The sequence below is a fragment of the Chinchilla lanigera genome, unplaced genomic scaffold, assembly GCF_000276665.1.
Source record: "Chinchilla lanigera isolate Chin_1 unplaced genomic scaffold, ChiLan1.0 scaffold00009, whole genome shotgun sequence".
Classification (NCBI taxonomy): domain Eukaryota; kingdom Metazoa; phylum Chordata; class Mammalia; order Rodentia; family Chinchillidae; genus Chinchilla; species Chinchilla lanigera.
The window spans coordinates 5,144,518-5,156,124 of NW_004955410.1; the positions used below are offsets into that span (position 1 = coordinate 5,144,518).

Genomic DNA, 11,607 nt, shown 5'->3' on the forward strand with positions numbered 1-11,607 from the left:
GTCTTTCCCAGAAGTAACGCATATCTGAATGTGTGCAGCCTTCCCGTTCTTTCCTGCTGTGACTTACTGGGGGTAACTGCTGTCCGAGGTGCAGCAATCTTAGAAGTCACTCAAGGGGCAGCGTGTGTGAGGGAAGATGATAAGAAGACCAAGAACTGTAAGGTCAGCTAGGTTAGGGCCGAAGGAGCCACTGGGAGGCCACGCTTCCGGAACCTGGTCACGTGCAGCTCACTTGGGGCCCCCGATATTTACTCCACCCCTTGCTCCTGCTGGGGTCGTCGCGTCCACGTCCTGCTCGTGCTTCTGCGTGTGCACAGCCTTCTGCTCTGGGTCCCGGCGAGCTTTGGTTTTAGGAAATGGTCTTCAGCTCATGCGGAGCCAGAGACAGGGAGGAATAATGCTCGGGTGACTGATCTCTGGTTCTGCAGCACTCTTGAGACATCTATCCAAAGATTTCACGGTTTGTATGTCTGAATAAGAATGCTCCTTTACACAACCTAAGACTCTTCTATCCTCAAGGTGAGAGTGAGCCACTGGCATGTATAGATGAGCTTTAGGGGAATCACTGCAAGTTAAAGAACACTGCACGGGAGTCCCTGCTGGTGCATTGCCAGTGTATTGCGGATGAACAGGACGTAATGGCGGCAGTTAATGTGTTATTACAGTAAGGCAGAGCGCCACAAATGCCTGAGCAAAAGCGATATAAGCACGCATGGGAAAGAGAGATCAGAGAGCTGGCGTGGAGATAGAAATAAAGACTGTGCCCTTGTCTGTGGGAATGGAAGAGGGAATCACAGGGATGCCCTGGTCATGTGAATGGAAGCTTACGTCTTTCAGCACATAAAATACCGTGCAGTGAGGCATAGGGGTGCACCCTTTAATTCCAGCACCCAGGGAGGCTGAGTCGGGAAGAAGTTAGCAAGTTTGAGCCCAGTCTGGGCAATTTAGTAATTTAGTGAGACCGTTTTAAAATAAAAATATAAAAAGGGCTGGGGATGTAGCTGAGTGTGAAGGCTCTGGGCTCAGCTCCCAGTGCTGGAGAAGCACATGGAGGGAAGAGCAGGCTTGTGAGGTGGGGAGCAGGGTCAGAGGTTTGGGACCCACTTGACCTGGAGCCGTGCGGGGCCGGGAGATCACTGAGACCACGGGGAAGGGAGCTCCTGAGAAGACTCTCGGCCTTTTCTGCTCAGGAACTGAAAGTGGCAGAATGAAGCAGGGGAAGTAGCGGTGCCACAGTCCCGTGACATCGGCCCTGCAGGCAGCTCTGCAGCTGGGATGGCCCGCAGCTTGGTCTGCATCTGAGGCACTCATTGTTGGGCACAGAGCACCCCTGGGAAGCCTGTGACCTGTGCCCAGCCTGATATGTGGAAGGAAAACACCTGCAGCCCACGGGAGTTCCCAGCAGGAACTGACGGCCTCAGTGGCCACTTCAGGAAGGCAGTAAGTTCGCAGGTCTCTGGCTTGGGTGGCTTGGCTTGGTATCCATGACCAGAGACTTCTGGGAAATTCTAGGCAACCTGACAGCTAGGTCACAGGAGGCGTTATGCGGGAGACACCGTCAGCACGGGATGAGTGCTATCAGGGCAACACATGTCAGGACAGGACAAAAAACAATTCCGTTTTTAAACAAATGTCCTGTGCTGATATTGTCTCCTGTGTTGCTCCATTCTTTTGTGACAAGATTTTAGCATCTTCATTTATTAGATAAGCAGACTTACCCTCAGAAGTTCTGCTTGGCTTTCTGTTACCCCATGATTCCTACTAGGAAAAGTTCTACAGTTTTGATCTTCAGAAGCTATAATGGTCCCAGCTCTAGCCTTCTGCTCAGCAAGGCCGAGGGCAGGTGTGCTCTCTGGAAATGGGAAGTCACTGGAGACCCCTGAGTGCTCAAGAAGGAAGGCAGCAAGGGGGTGGAGAAGATGACTCTCCAGAAGGAGATAAAGTGGGGAAAGTAATGACTTCACTCACCTCACACGAGGATTACTCTCTTTCAAAAGGGGCAAACAGCCGGGTGTGGTGGTGCACACCTATAATCCCAGCACTTGGGAGGATCTTTGTGAGTTTGAGACCAGCCTGGGCTACAAAGTGAGCTCAAGTCCAGGCTGAACTGCACAGGGAGACCCTGTCTCAGAAAGACAAGGAAAAGGGGGGGGGAGGGGTGAACAAAGACTCTGCGTGCTGTCAGTGGCTCACAGCCACCCATATTGGGAAGAAGCTGGGTTTGCAGTATTTGCCGAAGATAAAACAGAGGAAAATCAATCTGACTCTCACTTAGATTGCGTGTGAGCCGGGCGGTTTTCAGCCGACACAAAAGACGCTATAAATCTATCTCCTGACAGCTTGGTCTCTGCTTACCTTTGACAGAGTTCTAATTAACACAGCACATAGTTTCCATTTTAAAATGACTATATCCTGATCTCCTGGTCATGTGTGGGATTTAGGAAGACATTTTACATTCCAAGGCAAGGAATTTATTTTGATGAACACTAAAAGTTCCTAGGAGATTTTGCAGGAAATAGCAAGGAAATGAAGGAAATGTGGTGAGTTGAGAAACGAGTATCAGAGTTAAACCACAGAGATGTGAGAACGCTAAACCTCCCAAGTCAGCAGCAGTGCTGGAATGTGCTGAGAAAAATGCGTGTGGCCATATTAGCAAGGTGGAAGGAAGAGGCCAAAGCAGCGGGTTAGGAAACACAACATCCTGGCCTAAAAAGTCCTCCATGGTCTGAACTCAGGGAGGAAGGGTCACATTTTGTACACCTTACACTTTAGTGCCATCTTAGGCCTTGATTTGCTCCTCATACTTCAAACTATCCTCCATTTCAAACTGAGGAATGATTTCCTGAGTGGTAGGCATAGATACTTTTTACCTGTTATGTTTTCTCAAGGAATTCCTGCATTATATCAAATTAAACATGAAATGCTAGTGATCCTATTTCAGCTTCCTAATGTGTTTTCCTTTACTATTGTCCATTTGCACTGTCATTATCCTTATCAGAGTAGAAAAGTGCCTCACTATTCCATCTTACTCCGATTCCACAGTCAACTCACTGACGCCGGTACTTTCACTTCACAGGCACAGTCACGGAGGCTCAGGGAGATGCCGAATCTGAGTAGATTGTGAAACTGTTTCCGGTGCTCGACTGTTTGTAAGTCTCTGACAGTCAGCACCTTGCTCCTCACCCCTGTTTCTGCGGCTTTCGTGATTGTGCGTATTCAGATCCTGATTTGATTCCCTGCCTCTGTCCTTTCTCCCAACTCATCGCCTTGGGACCGGCAGATTTCTTTTCTGAAAATGCTGCTTCGACTGGGCCACTCCCCACCTTCTAGTCTCCAGAACATCTCCTTACCTTGGGATTCAGCGCCCTCCACAACCCAACTCAAATCTCTACTTCCGTACACACTTGTCTCCTGCTCACAGACACAGCTATCCTCTATTGGAGCCAATCTGCACGCGGCCTCTCGCTGCCCCGGTTTCCTTGGAGTGGTGGGAGTCCCTGTGTGCAGGTCACAGGGTTTCCTTCACCTGGAACAGTCGTTACACTGCTCTGTACCGATCTTCCAGAGACCACACTAAGAGTTTTACAGACATAATTTCTCACGTTTAAAAAATTGTTTCTCTCATTTTCAAAGCAGGAAAATGAGTCAATATGTTATGAAATATGCATAAGATTATGTAATATTAAAAGAATGGTGGTCCTTTTCTGAATGCCTAGCCTTCTCTCCATCTGAAATTTTATCTGTAATTCAAAGCCTAAATGTATACTTCTTTATATACCTTGCTGTGATCTCCATATGAAAATAATAAATCTCTACTTCAGTGGTCTTGTGTCATGTGTTTGTGTGTAAAATTAATTTGATCTTTACCCAAATGTCTTGTAATATAGCCTATACTGTTGTCCTAACTATACACTGAGGAGCATCATTCTGTCCTAACACTATAGTTCAAAATTTCTATAGGAAAATAAGTAGGGTAAAACAGGCAGAGACATCATTGAGGAAAGATGCTTCAACAGGGATGTCAAGTTATCCCCCAGCCAGCACAGTGTAGGGGATAAAGATGGGGTCACTAAGAAGGATTGATTTCTCTTCCTGTTACCTTCTTTGTCCCATAGATGGAGAGAAGATAAAAACTACCAGAAGAAGAAAAGCATCAGAACTTGGGTGGATGTCAGGAGATTAGTAGTTTTGTGACTTACCTGGTTTGTGTGTTTGAATAGTGTGAGAAGAAGGGAGAAAATAGTTAGACTTGGTCCTGGAAGCTGGAGATAGAGGACCAGAGTTATTCCTACAACGAAGTTGTGCACTGACCAGGTTAAAAGCTAGACCTGCAACTCACAGCAAGATTCATACTAAGGCTGGCTTATGGTAAGAGAGAGACGTTTTGTAGATGAAAGTTGCAAAACAGACCGGCACATGATATCCAAAAGCTGCTAGTGGGGGCTGGGGATTTAGCTCAGCGGCAAAGCGCCTGCCTGGCAAGTGCAAGGTCATGAGTTCAGTTCCCGGTACCAGAGAAAAACCAAAAAAAAAAAAAAAAAAAAGCTGCTAGTTGCTTGCTTGCAGCTGTTTAATTTTAAACTCCAAATAATTAAAATTATATAAAAATGTACAATTGTTTCATTTACTTTCCCTAGCCACCTTGCAAGCATTCAAGAATCCCATGTACCTAGCAAATACTGTGTCAGGTGTGCAAATAGAAAACATTTCTGTCTCTGCAGCAGTCCCATGGCACCCTGATGACTAATGTATACCACATAGTATTTCCTGGTGATTGTCATATTTATTTTTGTAGTTTTAATAATTTTTATGAAAGTTTTCAAATTTATCACAGGGACTTCTTTCTAAATAAAGTAAAATTATCCAAAGCTGTATAAATAAAAAGTTACTAATATCAATTCACACTTATTTCCCCTACATTCCATTTCCTTCACCTCCCTTAACTCTGGCAAACAGTATTTATATGATATATATTTTCACCCTAGTTTTCAATACTCATGCAAAAACATAGAATAAATGCACATTTGGGGTAGAGGTATTTCTCTTAGTGGTTGACAGCTACTGGATCATACTATCTACGCTTTCTGGAACTTACTCTTCCCTCCTGACCCTGTGGGTAGGACAGACAGTCTTCCAGGCTGACTTCCATAGATCTCAATCTCTATGATTCTATCATATATCCATGATGTATCATAATATCCTCATTCTTCTACTTGTGGTTATTCACCTTGTTTCCAGCTCAGAGCTGTTTCATAAACAACCTTGAGCCTTGCAGTTTTGATCTCAATTTTGTCCCCCAAAATTCATATGTGCTAGTTGCATCCCCTGGGCCTCCAAAGATGCCTGTGTTTAGAGATAAGGCATTTTAGGAAGCGATCAGTTAAAATGAGGCCTCTGTGGCAGGCCTACTGCCTTCTGACTGTACTGTTAAAATAAGAGGCTATTTCAACATGCAGAGGACGCAGGTGCCCCAGCACAGAGAGAGGGTCCAGGTGAGGATACAGTGATGAGCCAACCACCTGCAGGCGACAGGGAGAGACCTCAGGAACCCCCAAACCTCCCCACACCTTGACTCTGAAGGCTGAGAGAAGAAATTCCTATCTTTTACCACATGTGCAGCATCCTGCTTTGGCAGCCCAAGGAAAGAAGCATTCGCATAGACCAGGATTTTTGCTCCATTAGGGCAGAGTGTTATTATGAACAGTAACACATAACATTTACCAAAAATGCTATCTTACTTTAGAATTTCATCAGACATTTTAATAGCATCCGTTTGGTAAAGATCATATCATAACCAGCAACCAAACTTCTTACTGTAGTGCTAGTTTTTGGCAAGTGTGCTTATCCGAAAGTTCAAATGTTTCCAGTATTGCTGGTGAAACATGACCTGTCTCCCAACAATAGTCTTTCTATAATTTCACCTAAGAGTATACATAAAAGGGTAAAACATAAAAGTTTTATCATGTATCTTTGTCCATTTGTGCTGCTATAGCAAAAGATACTGAGACAGGAATGTGCGAAGAGCAGAAATCCTCCCTCTCACTGCTCTGGGAGACCCAGGAGTCTGCCAGGTCAGTTGTGTGGGGGCTGCAGGCTCTGGGGAAAGGAACACTGGCCTCCTGTGGCAGAGTGCGGCAGGGCAGCCGGAAGGCACTGGGTGAAGTCTCCCTGGGAGGACCTGAGCCTGCTCCCCCGAGGGAAAAGGCCTTGGCCACTCCTTAGAGCATCCCCGCCCCAGGCAGTGCTGTACACAGGCAACATCTGAACTGCAGAGGTGGGGAACACATTCAGTAAATATTTTCCTTTTTTTTGGCAGCAGGGAAGGGGGATGGTTTCTGGTACCAGGAATTGAACTCACAACCTTGAGCTTGCCAGGCAGGTGCTGTGCCACTAAGCTAAACCCCCAGCCCACAGAAAATAATATGGCATATTGAGTTAGGGGGCCACGTGTAAGTAATGATGAAACTAGAATCATAACTCAGTGTTCTGTCACTCCAAAGCCTGCAGTCCATTAATTAGTAATTAACTGGGTGATAAACTGGACATGTAATTAAGTAAATCACCATGAGCTCTCAAAGGGACTTGTTGGAAGGTATTGGCTCATGTCATTATGGAAATGGAGAAGTCCCATCCTCTGCACCCTGCAAGGTGGAGACCAAGGAAAGCCAGTTGTCTTGGTTACTTTTCTCTCATTGCTGGGACAAAATACCTGACACCCAAAATTAAGGAAGGAAAGGTTTATTTCGCTTACAGTTTGTGGAGGTTTCAGTCTATACTTGGCAGATTATAAGGCAGAGTGGCACATGGCAAAGGGCTACAGCTCATGGCAGCAGAACACAGCAAAAGCAACAAGCACAAAAACCAGGGCAGAATGGCTGCAAGCAGCCTCTTCCTCTCCCTTACATATGCAAACTATTCATCCCAGGGCGGGTGCAGCTCTCATACCCATAATCAATCAAACTCTAAAAGCCTGCCCCATGACCACATGAGGCTTTAGGGGGACACCCAGACACAAACCATAACATTCCACCCCTGGCCCCCCAAAGACTCATGTCCATCCCTTTATACAAACAGCAATTAGTCCATCTGCAAGAGTTGCCAAAGTCCTAACAGTTTCAGCATTGCTGAAGAATCTAAGTCCGAAGTCTCCTCCGAGATATAAAGCAAACTCTTAGCTGTGAGCCCCTGTACAAATGAAAAGTTAAACACTTCCAACATTCAATGGCACAAAATAAGCAGTACCATTCCAAAAGGTACAAACGGGGACACAGAGCATTGGGACCAAAGCAAGTCCAAAATCCAGCAGGGCTAACATTATGTCCTGTAATTCCACATGCAGCATCTGAAGCAATCTGTGGCACACTGTGAGCTCCAAAGCGTTTGCAAGAGTCCACCCCTATGGCACTTCTGGTGGTTACAGCTTCCACGACTTCTCTCTTAGGCCCGCTTTGCTCCCTGCAGGTAGCTTTCCTTAGATGATCCACAGTCCTGGCTTTTCTAAACTTCTGAGGTCTCCAGGGCACCTTTTGCTTCACACTCACAGCCTCACACACTACCCCCTCAGGGGCACACTGCCTGGCCTCCCAGGCCTTCTGAAATCTGGGTGGAAGCCTCTTTAACCTCAGAGCTCCTGATGGCTACTGCTGGCAGCTATCGAGTCACCAGTGAAAGACAATGGAAAGCCAACAATGATTAATCCCCAGTTTAGTGCAACACATAAAGGCCCCTGGGTCCTTTACACCACACAGAAGCCAGCTCTCATCACCTACAGTGGAGCTGAGTAGAATGGAAAGTGCTGATCAAGCACAGGACTTAATTATAATAATGTCACCATCCCAGCAGGGCTTGAATTTTCAGCCTAAACAAGTCTACTGCAACAAGGTAGGATTCTTAAGCAGGAAGGAAGGGGATCCTGAGACTTAAAAGAGGGGTGCTGGCCTGACGCATCAAAACCCTGGGGTCCTCAAGTTTCCCCAGGCCCTCTGGGCTGGCGTGACTGATACATTCCTTGTTTTCATGATTGGCAGTCCCCTAGCAGAGGGACAGGGTAGTGGCCTGTGTCTCTGAAGAGCCCACGTACCTTGGTGAAGATCTACATTTACTTGTCTTGGGGACCAGATACCAAAGAGCTACAGAGCCTAATCTGTAATTGCAGGAGCCCACAAATACAGATAATATAGCAGGAAAGGAAGGGGGAGTGAAGGAGAAAGAGAGAAAGAGAGAGAGAGAGAGAGAGAGAGAGAGACAGAGAGAGGGAGAGAGAGGTGGGAGCAAGAGAGAGAGGGCAAGATTTTTAAGGGCACTAAACCAAAGGAAAGGGGAACACACAGCTGAGAGGTGGCCTACAGAAGCCCTTTCCTATGCTATGGGATTCAACCCTCTGAGACATGGCACTGCTTTCCAGGATGACTCTTGAAAGCCAGAATATTGTTGTTCCATGACTAACTTAATAAAAAATGTGGAATTTGGCACATCAGCATGAATAATACATAAAGCTGGGAAAGTAATCAGATTGTAGGTAATGACTGTAAGGCCGGCCTCCCCAGTGCTAAAACTGAAAGGAATCTATGGGTGAAAGGGATTTCAGCATCACTGAGACTGTTATTCACAGACAGCTGCTGACAACACAAAAGACAATTTTAGCGTTAGATTTCCACAGGGCAATGGGGTTAATGAGATTCATACACAGTGGTGCCCAGTGGCACCATTTGATTTGATTATGAGCACCAAGTAGGTGTAATAGGGAAGTCTCCCGGTGAAGATGGCAGACGGGAGAGGCTGGCATGGGAGGCCGATGGAAGGGGTCCGTTAAACACAGAGTTCTTAGAGTGAAAATGAATGAACAGCCCATATGAGTATGGCTCAAATTAAGAGATCGGAAGAGTCAATGTCAACTTGAAGTTAAGGGCAGTTGTCCTGCAAAGTGGCCATCATCTGCAAATGACTTAAAGGAGGTCACACAGAAACCACTTGTGTTGGTTTGGGGGATGTTTTGCAAGGGGAACACAATATAATACAGGGCACATATTTTATATGATTATTTATAATAGTCACCAGAAGAATAATATACAAAAGAGTGCAGGAAATCTGTCTGCACACTAAGACCAAGAAATCTAGTCGAGGGCCTGTGTCCCATGGAAATGTCCTGCATGAGTCCAGCTGAAGACCTAGAGCTCATAATAATGCCTCCCATGAGTCCAACTAGAGGCCTAGAACCCAGAACAATATCTCATACAGGCCTGTTTCATGGATCTGCTCTGGGAAGGCCCAAAGGTCAGTGGTGAAATCTAGGAAGTCTGTGCCAGCAGGATGAAGGATCTGTGCTAGCAGGCTGAGGGATCTGCACTGGAGCCAGAAAGCAATGCTCGAAAGAACCAGAGCTCCCCTGAAAGGTACCACAGCCGTCCTCTGCAATAGTGAAGTCCCAAGCTCCTCTGATGATCAAGATGGCCGAGTTCCCATCAGGGAAGCCAATGCAGCAAGCTTCTCCCAGAGACTGGCAGTGCACTATCTTCCCCTCCAAAACCAGGAAGGGATGCTCAGAGTGAGAACCAGAGCTCCCCACAAGTGAACCAAAACTATTCTCAGTGCCAGTGAGGTCCTGAGCTCCTCAGAGGATGAAAACAGCCAAGTTCATCAGAACAGAGAGCATGACGAGCTCCTCCAAAACAACCAACAACACCTTACAGATTCCACCAGCTCCCAAAAGCCTCTCTCAGCTCCCAACAGCCTCTTCAGCTGCCAAAAACCTTCTTCTTCTGCAGGTCTGCTTCTTATGCTGCTGTCAACAGTTCCCAAGTGGGCCTCTGACACCCAGCACAACACTTACTCAGTTCAGCTGGGGGTTATAAGTTGACCACCAGTTATCAACTCACTACACCACTTCTGCCAGGACATTTGCCTCAGACCCTTAGTGTCCAGAGCAGGGAAAAATGAGTTTCTGTGTTTGAGGCACCTGTGGAGCTTTTTGATAGCAAGCCAAGCAGGAGAATACAATAGCCAAAAAATCAAAACAATACTGCACCTTAGAGGAAGTGACAGTCGCTTGTCAGCCTAAATATAAAAGATTCAGGGATGGCGACCCCTTTGTAGCCATTTCACTTCAGCTGGCCAACAGCAGAGACAGCAAGGAGCCACATTAAGCAGTGAGCCTCACTGAGCATCCTTCACCCATGGTGGTATTAACATAGTGTCAAGTGCAGTGTGTGTGGCCACTGATTCAGTGAGAACATTTTTTCCATTTTATTGCAATTTATATCTAGATGTTTCCCCCACAGCCTCGTGCCCCCAGAGGTGGGGCTTTGGGGAGATGATTGGATCATGGGGCTGTGATGCTTATTGGTGGATGAGTCCACTGATGGGTTTACAGCTGAATGTGATGACGGGAGGTGAAGCCTGGTGGGAGGAGGTGGTCACTGGGGAATGGCCTGGAAGGGTTTTCTCCCTCCTCCTCCCTTGATCCCTCTCTCTGCTTCCTGCTTCCAATGTATGAGCTGTTTCTCCTCTGTGATGCCGCTCTTCTATGCCACTGCCTTGAAGACAGCCCACTATGGACTGAACACTATACAAACTGTGAACCAAAATAAGCTTCTCCTCCTTGGAGTTGTGGGTTTCAGGTATTGTGTCCCAGAAAAAAGAAAGTAGCTCAGACAGATTCCTATCAGGCATATTAAACAGAACTCATTTGCATTCGTGTAGGATAAAGGACTGTAAGCATTTCCTGACTTGTCCTGGTCTGTGTTCACTTTCTCTTACTCTGCTATAGCTATCCCAAAGACACCTGCACTGTTTCCCAATTCCTCAGAACACTGATAGAACATTGTCCCTTATATCAGTGACAACATGTAAACAGGATAAAGTGACCAAGAAATAGCAAGTATATCAGGAAGCCCTAGTCAGACACACGTATTCCAAAAGATGGGTAAACCATGAATATTCAGAGAATCAGGGCACTGCCACAGTAGTGAAATTCTAAAAGTCCAATTGTTTAGAACATCCAGGGCCTCTCTCTAAAACAATGGACAAACTATTGTCCTTTGCACCTAGCACCAAAAGGGAATCACACACGCTGTAAGTTTCTTTGGGTCACAGAGACACCACAGCTTATGATGTGACACCCAAGGCTGCTGGGACAAGACAGAGATCTCTTTTGGAAACTTGAGCTCTGCTATGCAGACGTTGTGTCCAGTAGAGTCACAATGCTACAGCAGTGTCCCAGCCTCAGCACTATTGGTAGGTGGGGTGGATAATTCTGGGCTGGAGGGTCGGTGGTTGGCCTATGTATTATAGAATATCCAGAAGATGACACTAGATGCCTGTAGCAATTCCCCTTTCCACTTGTGGCAAAGAGAAGTGTCTCCAGAACTTGACAAATTGACTATGGTGCAGCAAGTCCCTGGCAGTTGAAAAACCACTCTGTTGAGAGTTCTCTAAAGTGATACTAGATGCTTTGAGGAGTTAAGGGAAAGCACTCATAGGGGATCATGACTCAGACCCACACAGAGCAAAGTCTTGCCACCTAAGCAGAAATGTTCACTGTTTGAAAACAAGTATCTCCGGGGCTGGGGATTTAGCTCAGCGGCAAAGCGCCTGCCTGGCAAGCGCAAG

General features: G+C 46.4%; 1 protein-coding gene across 1 annotated transcript in view; it reads left to right on the forward strand.

Annotated features, from left to right (window-relative positions):
* The first annotated feature begins 1,250 nt into the window (after positions 1-1,250).
* The window catches only part of Gnat3 (guanine nucleotide binding protein, alpha transducing 3), a 65,827-nt gene continuing 55,470 nt past the window's right edge, over positions 1,251-11,607 (forward strand). The window contains exon 1 of the mRNA XM_013510593.1: positions 1,251-1,440. The gene's annotated coding sequence lies outside the window, so the exon portion shown is untranslated. The remainder of the gene's footprint in view (positions 1,441-11,607) is intronic.